At 42.8% G+C, this 13,886-nt stretch overlaps 1 long non-coding RNA gene across 1 annotated transcript; it reads right to left on the minus strand.

Annotated features, from left to right (window-relative positions):
- Positions 1 to 281: 281 nt before the first annotated feature.
- LOC144457892 (uncharacterized) lies at positions 282 to 2,285 on the minus strand. Its single transcript, XR_013487486.1, has 2 exons — positions 2,206 to 2,285; positions 282 to 973 (listed from the first exon to the last, which is right to left on the minus strand). It is a non-coding gene; the product is annotated as an uncharacterized LOC144457892 (long non-coding RNA).
- Between the last annotated feature and the right edge of the window lie 11,601 nt (positions 2,286 to 13,886).

The raw sequence follows: 13,886 nt of genomic DNA on the forward strand, positions 1-13,886 counted from the left end.
CTTCTATTCAGGAAACCCCAAATCCCATCAGCCCTCTTGGCCAGCTCATCAGGCTGCTATCTCATCTTGAGCTCGTAGTGCACTAACCATCTTAGGTCTATTATGCATAAGCTGCTTTCTAGTAACTTCTCCTTCACTAGCCGCCCCGCCCCCCGAACCTCCCATGAACATGTACTTGTGTCTTTGAATTTGAAACTAAATGACAGGACTCTATGTTGGGTGGCGATTGGCCAAAGGGGAGGCATTGATTGTTAAGAAAGAAGAGCAGAGAGCAGGAGACATCTTTGACCAGATAGAGCTTTATTGTTGCATTAGACAAATGAGGCAGAGAAGGTTCGATTCAACTTTGAAATTTGGGGAATTTGAGAGGAGATGAATTGATAATCCTGGGGTGTCTCTGTTCCCAAAGGACATCTCAGCAGCTTAGGAGGAGGGATGGGAATGGAGGAGGCTGGGCAGTGGCTTCTCTTGATTCCTGAAATTCTGCTTCTCAGCCAAGGGCAGCAGGTCAGTAACAGCCCCCAGAGCCACCACCGCAGCCCCCAGACTGCTGTCTGCGGCCACAGCCACTGTCACAGCTGCTGCCAGGGCTCAGGCCCCTGCATCTAGGGGTTCTCCAATTATGAGAAAAGAGAGAGCAGCCACCTCCAGAGCCAAAGTTACCCCATCCTCCAAATCTACCCCATCCTCCTGAGGAACCGCATCCTCTAGAGCTACCCCATCCTCCTGAGGTACCGCATCCTCCAAGGCTACCCCATCCTCCAGAGCTACCGCATCCTCCAGAGCTACCCCATCCTCCTGAGGTACCACATCCTCCCAAGCTACCCCATCCTCCAGAGCTGGCGCCCCAGCCAGAAGACACAGGAGCAGAGCATGGAGTCTGGGGAGGGTACTTGGGGGTCTGGCATTTGGGAGGGGGCTGGTACTGCTTCTGGTTTTGCTGGTAGGACATGTCTGGGTGAGTTTAGTAGACCTGAAAGACAATAATGGAGTTTTTCAGATCCTTCAATCCCAGAGAATCTTCTTCCCCCCATTATGAATCAATCCACACTGTGAAGATGAATTATATCTATAACATATTAGTATCTAATAGCAAATATTTTAAAATTTATTCTTATACACAAATGCATTCAGGCAAAAATTTGGAGATCAGGGAAATGAACATATACCACTACTATTGAGGGTTAGGAATATTTTGTGAACATGTCTATGTGGCCTGATAGGCAGCATTGTGTCCTGGCCAGGGACCCAGCCTCGAAGCTAGGAAAACGTGGGTCAAGTCCTGCCTGTGACACAGAGTGCCTGTGTGACCCTGGGCAGGTCACAGCCTCTCAGTGCTCTAGCCAACTTTGTGAGACTATAGAAGCTGCAGAGAAGGTGCTAACTTGCCTTGATAGAAGGATTTTTATCATATAAGGGGTTCCTTATGCCAAGGGAATGCTTTATCCTAATTTAATGGGTAAGTTGCAATTTGATAAATTCTGCAGACTCTCTCTTTACAGGCATACACACATATGTGAGTTCTAGATGACAAGGGACGATGACCTCCCCAGAATGCCCAGGCCATCACAAAGATTACAGGACACTACGGAGTTTCCAGGAACACAGATGTCTGCTACTCCCACCCCCTCTAAACATGTAGCTCTTGGCTTTTCTTCTGGGTTGACCCAGAATGATGCTCCATCAGTCTACAATAATAGTCATGATGATGATAGCATTTTCACAGCACTTTGAGATTTCAAAGAACTTTACAAGTACGATCTTAGTTTATCTTCACAACAATCCTGGATTGTAAGTGCTACTATTATCCCTATTTTACATTGAGGATACCGAGGCAGACAGAGGTTAAGTGACTTTCCCACAGCTAGTAAGTGTGTGGGGCAGGATTTGACCTCAGCTCTTTCTGACTCCAGTTCCAACACTCTATCCAATGGACCCCAAATCCAAAGTAGAAGTTTGTATTCTTCACCAGCTGCTGAGCTCCTCATTCAGCTCCCCCTATTTTCTTCTCAGCCCCTCTCTCCTTTTTCAATCAATCTATAAACATTTATTAAGTACCTACTATGTGCCGAGCACTGTACTGAGTGCTTTATTTTCTCCTTTTTCTCTCTTCCTACTCCTCTCTCCCCCTGCTTTGTGCTCTCTCCTTTCCTTCCTCCATCACCCTCCTCCAAGCCTCCCCTGGCCTCTCATGCAGACACTCACCCTGATCACAGACACGGGCAGGATCTCTCTGCTGAAGAACCAGGACGGGTGAGGAGCCAGAGGCAGGGACACCTTTTATAGGCCATCCCAGGCGGAGCTGTTGGCAGCCATCCAGCTCTGTAAAAGGAAGAGTGCCTTCCCCAAACCATGGCATGTGTCAGATAATTCCTGACATTCTTCAGCCTCTTAGTCACAGACGTGAGCCACTCTATGGACCACCGAGTTGCAAAGGACCTTCCATATCATCTACTCCAGCCCCCCAGTATAGAGATGAAGAAACTGAGGCTCAAAGAGAGTGGATAACTTGCCCGTGGTCACACAGGCAGTACTTAGAGCAGCTAGGATTTGAATCCATGCCTTCCATTACCAAAATCAATGCTTTTTTTATTACACCAGGTCATGGTAGAGTTGAGGCATATCTTCCTCCAAGAAAGGGTTATAAAGATGGTGCTTTCAGAAAGTTGTATCCTTTCTGGAAATTAATGGGCCCCTCCTCACAGAGAAGTCTGAGGAATCCCCATAAAGTCCAGGGCTCTACTTTCCATCCCAATTCTGTCTTTCTCTTAATCACTGAGGACTTTGGGTTTGGAGGGCAGTTTGGCTTTTTCATTCATCCATCCATCAATCTATCCATCCATTTGTTCATTTGTTCATTCAATTACCCACTCATTCAATATTTGACAAAAATGTGTTGAGCCAGTATTATGTGCAAAGTTCTGAGCCCCAAGTCTACTGGGAATATAAAAGGTAATGAAACAGCCTCAGGGAGCCTGTGACATTGGAGATTACAGACAAGTACAGAAATAAATAAATACTGGGCCATATATGGATGTGGGACTGGGCCTGTGATTTCACTGGCATTTGGAATTCCTTAGGACAAGAGTCTCAATCTCCTTGTGTAATGGACCACTGGCAATTTGGTGCAATCTATGAGCCACTTAGTAATTTTTTCAAGTAGTATTTAGTAATAATGTTTTTACTATATTTAGTGTATTTAGTACTTAGCTATATTATATTTCTTATGTTTTAGATATGTAATATACATAGGATTACAAAAGAAACTGATTGTATTGAAATAGTTATCAATTTCTTTTAAAGTTTAATCAATCCACATGCAGAGAAAGAACTATGGAATCTGAATTCAGTTCGAAGCATACTATTTTCTCTTTTTTTTTCTTTCATCTGATTTTTCCCTTTCATTCTGATTCTTCTTTTATGATGTGGAATGTGTGGAAATATGTGTAGTATAATTTTACATGTAAAGCCTATATCAGGTTGCAGGCCATCCTGGGCAGGGGAAGCAGGAGGGAAAAGGAAGATTTTAGCACTTAACATCTTATAGAAGTGAATGTTGGAAATTAAAAATAAATAAATGTATAAAAAAAAGAGAAAAAAGTTTAATCAATAAACATTTGTTAGACACCTACTCTGTTCCAGGTACTTTGCTAAGCTCAGGGTGTGATCCATTACATCAGGACTGAACCCCTTCCCTACATGATGAATCTCCTATCACTGTAAGGCAGCAGCTTCTGTACTACTTATAGTCTTAGAAACTACCTGAGCACTTAATGGCTAAGTGATTTACTCAGGGGCACAAGGCAATTCCGGGGGAAGGTCTGGACTTGGAAACTGGCCTTCCTGGTTCTTAGCCTGGCTCTCTGTTCTCCTGTACACAGACTCTCTACTGTGTTAGGTAAGGTGGAAAAATGCTTTCAGAAAGGGGTAGACAACATACCATAGGAGAGGGGCTGTGAATTTTGTGTGTGTTGTGGACCTTTTCGTGGGGTCCATGATGAACATCGTGCATGATCCATGGGGAAGCCAACAGACCCCTCTCCGAATCATGTGTTTAATATGCATATAATGTATTTAAATGCATGCAATAAAATCTACAGAATTACAAAGAAAACAAATCATGGAAATATAAATGCTTGTTGACTGACTCACTGAAATGCAGTTATTAAATTTTTAAAATTAGTTCACAGATTCTGCTATGGGAAGTTAGTGCAGGGTAATATCATATTTAACTGAGGTACCCAGGGACATCAGCACAAATGCGTAGCTACATGAGGGGGAGTCTTTTTTTTTCTTTTTCTTGATAAGGCAATTGGGGGTTAAGTGACTTGCCTAGGGTCACACAGCTAGTAAGTGTCAGGTGTTTGGTCTGAGGCCAGATTTGAACTCAGGTCCTCCTGACTCCAGGGCCAGTGCTGTATCTGCTCTGCCACCTAGCTGCCCCAAGGGGGAGTCTTGAAGGATGAGAATGCATCTGACTTTGCTCTTCAATATGTTGTCACTTATTGTCCCCATCAATGTCTGATCATATCTGTAGAATGTTCGCTATGGAGGGGAGGATGTGAAACCAAGGGTCCAACAGTTTTCACACTAACTTTATTCCCATCTCATTCAAAACACTCTTTTTACATGTTAGGAAACCAAGGCCCTAAGACATGTGATGAGTTGCCTGGTCTTCAAATACTTAGTGACAGAGAAGAGCTATGAGGACGGGTCTTCAGCCTCCAAATTCTACCATATCATGTTGTTTCTCCTTCCATGAACAAGGGTTTCCTAACAGTTTCTAGGTATGACACAGCTCTGATGCAGCCATGACCATTCTAAGAGACAACAGGACACCTTGGGATAGGCGACTCTCTTCCTCCCCTCCCAGCATACAGTCACGCTCCAGGTCAGTCACTTGTGGGCCTACCCGCCCCAGCCCATTTCTCCCTATTATATTTATGTCCTCTCTCTTTCACACCTACAGGCCTGTGGACATCCCTATGCCCTAAATATAATCAGATCCAAGGCAGCCATTGTCTCTCCCTTATAATTGTTACCTCTCCAAAGAGAGGGAAAAAACAGGAAACCCAGGATGTGATGAATTGTATCTGTCCTGGAATATACCAAGATGTCTCACCTCCCCTACAGCAGGCCAGGCCAGGCTAGCTCCAAATCCTCTATCAGTTTGTTGTTGTTGTTTTTAAACTCATTTTTTCCTGAGAAAAACAAAAGATCTGACATACCCGCACATGCACTCCTTTTTGTTTTTGTTGAGTTGTTTTTCAGTCTTTTCTGACTCTTTGTAACCCCATTTGGGGTTTTCTTGGCAAAGATCCTGGCATGGTTGGCCATTTCCTTCTCCAGCTCATTTTACAGAGGAGGAAACTGAGGTCAACAGTTGTAAGTGACTTGCCCAGGATCACATAGCTAGTAAGTGTCTAAGGCTGGATTTGAACTCACAAAGAGGAGCCTTTCTGACTCCAGGCCGGACACTCCTTCTACGTTGTTGCTGCCCATAGATATACCTACTGAGTTATTAATTCTTCACAGGACAGAGGTGTTGCTCTGATTGAGTTGGGGAAAGGAGTGCATTTTTAGGAAACCCGATACACAAAGCATCAAAATGGCAAAAAGTAAAATCAAACCAACAAATCAACAAAAAGCCAAGAGAGAGTATTTCTCATTACAGGCATGCCTTGGAGACAGAGCAAATTCAGTTCCAAACCACTACAATAAAGTCAATATCGCAATAAACCAATTCTCACAAAGTTTTTGGTTTCTCAGTGCATTGTAAAAGTTTATGTTTATATTATACTGTAGTGAATTAAGTGAATAATAGTCCTATGTCCAAAATACCAACGTACATACTTTAATTAAAAAGATACCTTCTTGCTAAAAAAATGCTAACCATCATTTAAGCCTTCAGCAAGTCATAATCTTTTTGTTGTTGTAGGGTTTTGCCTTGATGTAGATGGCTGCTGACTGATCAGGGTGGTGGCTGCTAAAGTTTGGGGTGGCTGTGACAATTTCTCTCTTTCTTTAATTTTTTTTAAAATTTTGATTTATTAACAATCACTTCCATATGCTTTTGAGTTGAAAATTTTTCTCCCCCTTCCTCCCCCCCACCCTCCCAAAGACAGCGCACAATCTGATACAGGCTTCACATTTACATACCCATTAAACATATTTTCACATTAGCGAAGTTGTAAGTAAAAATTAAAACCAATAGAAGGAACCATCAGAAAGATGAAACAAAATTCAACAGAAGTTAAAAATAAGTGATAACGATTCGACTTCCATAGTTCTTTCTTTGAATGTGGACAGCATTTTCCATCCCAAGGCCTCTGGAGATGTCTTAGATCGTTGTAATGCTGAGAAGGGTGCAGTTTAACAATATTAGTCATCGCATAACGTGGCTGTTATTGTGTACAAAGTCCTCTTGGTTCTGCTCACTTCACTCAGCATCAGATCAAATAAGTCTTTCCAGGCTTTTCTGAAGTCAGCCTGTTCATCATTTCTTCTAGCACAATAGTATTCCATTACATTCATGTACCACAACTTGCTCACCCATTCCCCAATTGATGGGCATCCTCTCAATTTCCAATTTCTTTGCCACCACAAAAAGAGCAGCTGTGAATGTTTTTGTACATGTGGGTCCTTTTCCCATTTGTTTGATCTCTTTGGGATATAGCCCTAGAAGTGCTATTGCTGGATCAAAGGGTATGCACATTTTTGTAGCCCTTTGGGCATAGTTCCAAATTGTTCTCCAAAATGGCTGGATCATTTCACAACTCCACCAACAACGTATTAGTGTTTCAATTTTTCCACATCTTCTCCAACATTTATCATTTTCCTGTTTTGTCATGTTGGCCAGTCGCTGTGACAATTTCTTAAACTAAAACAACAATGAAGTTGCCCTCATCTGCTGACTTTTCCTTTCATACAAGATTTCTCTGCAGCACTCAGTGCTTTGATAAAATTTTATCCATAGTAGAACTACTTTGAAAATTGAAGTCAATTCTCTCAAACCCTGCCACTTCTTTATCAACTAGTTTTTGTGATATTGTTCAATATTGTTATGTCTCAGGGAATAGGGAGGTGAAAGGGGAGGGAGAGAGATGGGGGAACGTCAGGTAGAGGGAACAGTCAGAACACACGCTTTTATTAAGTTTGCCATCTTATACGGGCCCAGTTTGTGGTGTCTCAAACAATTCTAATATAATACCAAAGATCACTCATCACGGATCACCAAAACAGATTTAATAATAATGAAAAAGTTTGAAATATTATGAGAATTGCCAAAAGATGACATAGAGATATAATGTGAAGTTATGCTGTTGGAAAAATGCTGCTGATAGATTTCCTTGAGGCAAGGTTGCCATGAACCTTCAACTTGTAAAATTAAAATAAAATCCCAATATTTGCTCAGTACGATAAAGGCATGCTTGTGTAAATGGGTCTTCCCTTTAGAGGTGAATTGACAGCCTAAATCCTTTCAATAATTTTCCTTGAGCAGCCAAAGCAGCAACCATTTAAACTAAATGTTGCAGGGAACAGTGGGGAAAGCACTGTATCTGATGTCAGAGGGTATGAGTTCATATCCTGACTTGGCTATTTACCATCTGTGTTACTTTGGGGAAATTCCTTAAGCTCTCAAGACTTCTGTTTCCTCACCTGTAAAATGAGGGGTTTTGATCAGGTGATGTCTGAACATCTATCTTTTGATCTTATTATATCTGTAATTCTTTTGTTACAGAGCTCAGTGAATTCCTATCTACTTTGGTAATCATGATAATGACAGTAGTTCTGGTGATGATAATAAAGACAATGGTGACAAGTGGGCTAAGTTCCTTAGAGTTTAAAGCTCTACCTGAAAGCCAGGTTACTCTAAGTCCCTTCCCATGATGAATAAGACAGCAATGACAGTAAGGAAAGGATTCAGTCCTGCTTGTCACTTGGTCCCCGCCCCACTAGTCAATTATCGTTTTAGCCACTCAGTACAAAGTCTAGCACTTGGCACCTTAGGAAAATTTTAAGAATTCCTCCCCTCCACCCAACATGATAGACTAGAATAGAAGGAGAGTTCAGTGGTTAGGTCAGGTTTAATAGATCTTATGGGCTTAGAAAGGCAAGAGGATGTTTCAGGTGGTTTCCCTGGGTCCCTGATATGATTCCAGATGATAGGACTTCAGGTGTCTTCTTGAACATCATGACTCCAATGATGATTCAAAGCACTTAGAAAATCTCAGGGGGCAAGATGTTAGGGGGCACTGTGTAGACAGCATAGAACACACACTGATGGGGGCAATAAAGGACTACATCTCACCGTAAGAGAAAAGTAAATATTTCCTATCTTCAAGAACCCTTCTCAAATAGATGTACCTTGACCCCGACAAGGTGATGTCATTTTGGTCCTCTTCGAGACCACCACCACCACCACCACCACCACTGAATGGCCTCTCATTCAGATGCCACCAGTTATCTCGTCCTCATTGTATATTTGTTTTTCCCCTTACAAGTCGATAAGCTCCTTGAGGACAATGGTCATTTTTATTCATCTTTTGTATTTCCAGAAGCCCTGAGCACAGAGGCTTACACCTATGATGTGGTCAATAAATATTTGTTGAATGGTTAATAAAAGAATCAGTAAATGGTCAGTTACTTGTAACCTACAAGGCCCAAAAATTGAGAAGGAGGGTGTCTGATCTGCAGTAACTGTTTAGTGATTCTGGAAAGTGGAGCATGAGAAAGTCTGTGCTGAGGAGTGAGGCAGCGATGGATACACTTTAGATGTGGGTGATCTATAGAAAGAAGTCTGGGAGAAACTACAAATCAAAGACGAAACCAGACTGGAGGATCTGAGAGAATAATCCAGCCCATTCTGGAGGAAGGGACCAGGGCCACCTGAAGGCTCTTAGGAATGGCTACAACTTCAGTGACTGGAGCCCTTATGCCTTAGCCCAGTGGATGGACGTCATGAACATCCCCCACAAGTGACTGGGGGACATCAGGGTCCTAATCCCTAGATAATACATAGCTTTCTGAAAGGATACTCTGGACCTCAGATTTCCAGAGGAGAAGCCTTAGCACTCCCATGGGCTGGTGTAATGAAAAAAGCAAAGGATACGGTCTGGAAACTTGGGTTTATATCTAAGCTCTTCCATTTATTACCTATGTGACCTTGGGCAAATTACTAAATTTGTTGGAGCCTCAGCTTTTGCTTCTGTAAAATGAAGGGCCTAAAATAATAATAGTCATAATAATAATAATAATGGCTAGTCTTTATATAGTGCTTTAAGGTTTGCAAAGTGCTTTATCTTGTTTTATCTTCACAACAACCCTGGGAGGTAGGTACTGTTATTATCCCTATTTTGCAGATGAGGAAATTAAGGCAAACAAACATTAAGTGACTTGCCCTGGATGACACAATTAGTTGTGTGAGGCCAGATATAAATTTGTTTTTTTCTGACCCCAGGTCTAGCACTCTATCCGCTTTGCTACCTAGTTGCCTTCTAGATAATGTTTCAAACCCCTTAAAAACAAGATCAAAGTGTTTAACACAGTGCCTGGACCATTGTGGACACTTAACAAAGGCTTATTCCCCTTCCCTTACAATTCAATAATGTCTTTATTGACTCATGTTCATAGATGTGACTTTGGGGAATGATAGGAATTGTCTGATACGTGCTGTGGTTTGGGAAAGACACTCTTCCTCTTAGAGAACTGGGTCTCATGCCAACAGCCCAGCCTGGAATACCCTATAAAAGGTGCCCTTTCCTCTTGGTTGTCATCCACTTTTGGCCCTTCAGGGACATTTGTGTCTGTGACTAGGGTGAGTATTCCTACGAAAAGAGGTGGAAGGGCTTTGAACAAGGGATTGGAGAGCACAAATCGGGGAGAGAGGCATGGAAAGGGATGAAGGATAGGAAAGCCATGAAAAAATTTAAAAAGGGTCCAACTGAGTCAGAATCATGGAAGCTTGAGAAAAATATAGATTGTGCTTCAGTTTTGTCATAGGCTCGTGGAGAACCTGTCTGGATATCCCCAAAGCCCAAGAAAGTAAGGACCTAGTATCTGGCAGGAAAGGAGCTGCAGTGGTCAGAACTGCTAAAAACTGTGCCATGAACTAGAATCTTAAGGATGTTGCCAGGACGTTCCCAGCATGTTCAGGGAGCCAGTCCTCTCCCTTCCCCTTCCCCTGCCCCTGCCATCTTGAAACCATATTCTGCTATTTCCTTGGGGATTCTGCATGATTTACTTAATTCTAAATCACATATGCGATTGATATGCTAATAAACGTTAATAACCCATGAATTACCTCAAAGCCCATTGCCTGTTTGAAAAATTACAACCTACAGAGAGTTAGCTAATAGAATGAATTGTGTAAGTCTTCTCTATCTGGACTTTATTGTGTTTTTGATGTAGTTTACTGTGTCTCTTGATTCTAAGTGAAGGAAGCTCCTCAACCTGGGTTTCATGCAGCTGAAAAGTATCTCCATTATTTTCCAGGTTATTGAACTCAACCCAGAGATGTCCTACCAGCAAAACCAGCAGCAGTACCAGCCCCCTCCCAAATGCCAGACCCCCAAGTACCCTCCCTAGGCTCCCTGCACTCCTCCCATCTCTTCTGGCTGTGGGTCTAGCTCTGGGGGATACTGTGGACCCAGCTCTGGAGGATGCAGTAGCTCAGGCTTTGGGGGTGGCTGCAGCCTCTTTTCTCACCACAGGAGATCCAATAGATGCAGGTGTCATAGCCCTGGCTGTTGTGACAGTGGCTGTGGGCGCAGCCAGCAGTCTGGGCACTGCGGCGGGAGCTCTGGGGGCTACGGGTGATCCGATGTCCTTGGCTGAGGGCTGACCTGGAGGGATAACGAGAGGCAACCTCCCATCTTCCATTTGCTCCTCGCTCCTTCTTCTCTTTAATTTCCCCCGGGATCTGAGCTGATAAGATATCATGGGGTGCCAAAGAGAGTCCAGGAGGACCATTTCATCTCATCTGAAACCCTGGATCTCAAACTTGAACTGAACCATCTCCGCCTCATCTGTCTCATGTAACAATAAAGCTCTAGACAGTCACAATTTTCCCCTGTTCTCTGTTCTTCCCCTTTTACAGCCAAAGTCTCCCTTCCTGTAATGTGTCCCTACACTCCAGCTTTATGCCTGCCTCAGATACTGGTGGGGCAGTGCCTATCCAAGGGTTTTTCTCCACGCATATCCAAGAGGACATGGAACACCAGTGCGTGCTTTACCAAGCTGAAAATCAGTGATTGTGAGCACCAGTATTCCCCCAAATGGAAGAAGCTTCCCAGGGCAGATCTCATAAAGCAGAGGACAGAGAAGATCAAAGGGGGTTCTAGGTTTTGGGACCACTCATTTCATGAAGTAAAAGACTCATTGGGAAAAGTCAAAGTCAAACAATATTGGGAAAACATACAGACCCTGGAGGCAGGGAGGCTAGAGACCTGCTAGGAAGAGGCCTCCTAGTCTTCTGGTTTGGAGCAGACAGTTTGGAGAAGCAGGGCTTGGTCTGATTATTTAGGAGGGCTCCCTCATTGTATCTACTGAATAGAGGTAAAGAAAGCTTCTTAGAATGAGCTTTATGAGATCTACAGGCAATGGGGTGTAGAAATCTATCCTGACCTACAGGAAAATAGAAGGGGAAGAGGATAAGAGAACGGGTTGGGGGGAGATAGAAAGGAGGGCAGATTAGCGGAAGGGGTATTCAGAATGCATGTCATCTTGGGGTGGGGGAGGGGTGAGATGGGGAGTGAATGTTATGGAACTGAATGTTGAAAACTAAAAATAATAAATTGATGAGAAAAAAAATAAACCTGAGAGCAATAGGTAAAAAATTTTTAAAATTTTCAAAAAAAGAAAAAAAATAGAAGGGACTTAATAAATAATGCTTGTTCATCAATTAAAAAAAAGTCTCTCTACTTCATAATTACTGAACTCACCCAGAAATATCCTGCCAGCATAACTAGCATAGTGCCAGCCTTTACTATGGAGTCACTCAAGATATAGTAGATGTGGGATATGTGTGTTTTCCCTATTCTTTCCTACTCTGTGGTAGTCCTGGTTACCAAATCAACTCACTCCTACCACAGAAGGGCAGAGGCATCTCAACAGTTTTCCCCTTCTCTCATGTCTCTTCCTGCCCCCAGGCAATACCTCTTTTCATCAGATGCAGACTTTCATCCCAGAAAAAAATAGGTCCTTCTTCTACCCTCCAAATCTCAGTGTTCAAGGACCTCTTTCCTCCCATTCTCCTATCTAGACCCTGTCTCCCTGTCCCACCATCTTTCTGAGCCCTGTCCACGCTTTGGACTTCTTTCTCTTTATTCTAAGCTTTGAGAGAAATGATTATTTCTTTCTTTTATTAGTAGCCAATTATTAAATTAGGACTAAGATTTTTTCCCTTTCATTTTTCTCATTTCAAAATCAGCCCTTGTAAGTTATTTAGACAGCCTTAGAAATGCAGGGCTCATAATGAGATGAAACCCAACTAGAAAACTCAGATCTGATCAAAAGGTAAAAAAATTTTTAGTTTAGGTGAATTGGTGTATTCTGGCCCATTCTGATTTAGTCAGGCAGGTCTGGGTAGAAGTAGATTCCCCCCTTTTTTCTAGATTACCCTAGATGAGGTGATATGAGTGTAGATAAGTCTCTTTGACCAAGACTGAGTGATCTGAGTTCCATCCCCCAGACCCTTATTAGAATAATCCCACCTCTCATTATAATATTCATTCTCTCATTACTTGTTAACCAATCAGAGTTGATTGCCACCCTCAGGAACACCCACTCTTCCAAGAGCATATAAGCATTGAATGGGTTCCATGAGAGGTCTTTGGCATTTGAGAGTGTCACCACCCATTTTATTATCTTCTAGCACAATTAATAAAAAGATTAATTACCCAGAAACTATGTCTCTTGAACTTTTTATATGTCACATCTTCTCCCAAATCCTCTCATCAAAGAGGACCCAGCTCTCTTTTACTTGTTAACTGCAAAGCAAGATTACGTTTGTAAGTTAACACATGCTAAGATGAACCCAGGTCCTTGACTCAAGCCCAGTATTCTACCTGGGACAAAGTCTTATCTCAAAGGAATCACTCTCAAAAGGTGGGATTTCTGGCTCTGTGACAAGCCATTGCAATAAGAACATTTGGGAGATGAGTGAGGGGTGTCTTTCTGGTGTCCCTCAAACCTCGAAAACTCCATTAGCTAGCCAGCCACCTGCTGTACCCACCCAGGTCTGCTCAGACTACAAGGATGGCTTGCCTTGCCATAATTTCTGTGAGCTTTCTCCATAAAGAACCTTTGGGACTGCTCTACGATAACATGGCATTTAGAGGTCAGTGAGTGATGGGTATTGTGGAGGATGATTAAGACATTATCATTCTGTGGCCATTTTCCAGCTTGCTGTGACTTTTGGAAGGGGCCAGGTCCCCCAGTATATGCAGGAAGGGCTTGATTTTGGTAACATGGCTTTTGGAGGCGGGCCAGTACAAGCAGAGGCTCCAGAAAATCGTATGGAGAGATGGGGTAGAATTTTAATCTCTTTGCTATGGCTGTTATTGTTTATCCTTCATTCCTTTTATTATTAATTTTTTTTTTAGGCAAATGAGGTTAAGTGACTTGCCCAGGGTCACACAGCTAGTAAGTGTCAAGTGTTTGGTCTGAGGCTGGATTTGAACTCAGGTCCTCCTGACTTCAGGGCTGGTGCTCTATCCATTGCACCACCTAGCTGCCCCCATCCTTCATTCTTGAAGAGGACCAGTGACATCATGAGGTTTAACTATCATGAGGCTAATGACTTGCTCATGAACTGGATTTGAGTGAGGCACAGCTGTGCAAAGTCATCAGCCTCACTTTCTTCTCCAGAGTCATTGAAGTTCAGT

Source organism: Phascolarctos cinereus, unplaced genomic scaffold (genome assembly GCF_003287225.1).
Source record: "Phascolarctos cinereus isolate Bilbo 61053 unplaced genomic scaffold, phaCin_HiC Scaffold_5;HRSCAF=322, whole genome shotgun sequence".
NCBI classification, from domain to species: domain Eukaryota; kingdom Metazoa; phylum Chordata; class Mammalia; order Diprotodontia; family Phascolarctidae; genus Phascolarctos; species Phascolarctos cinereus.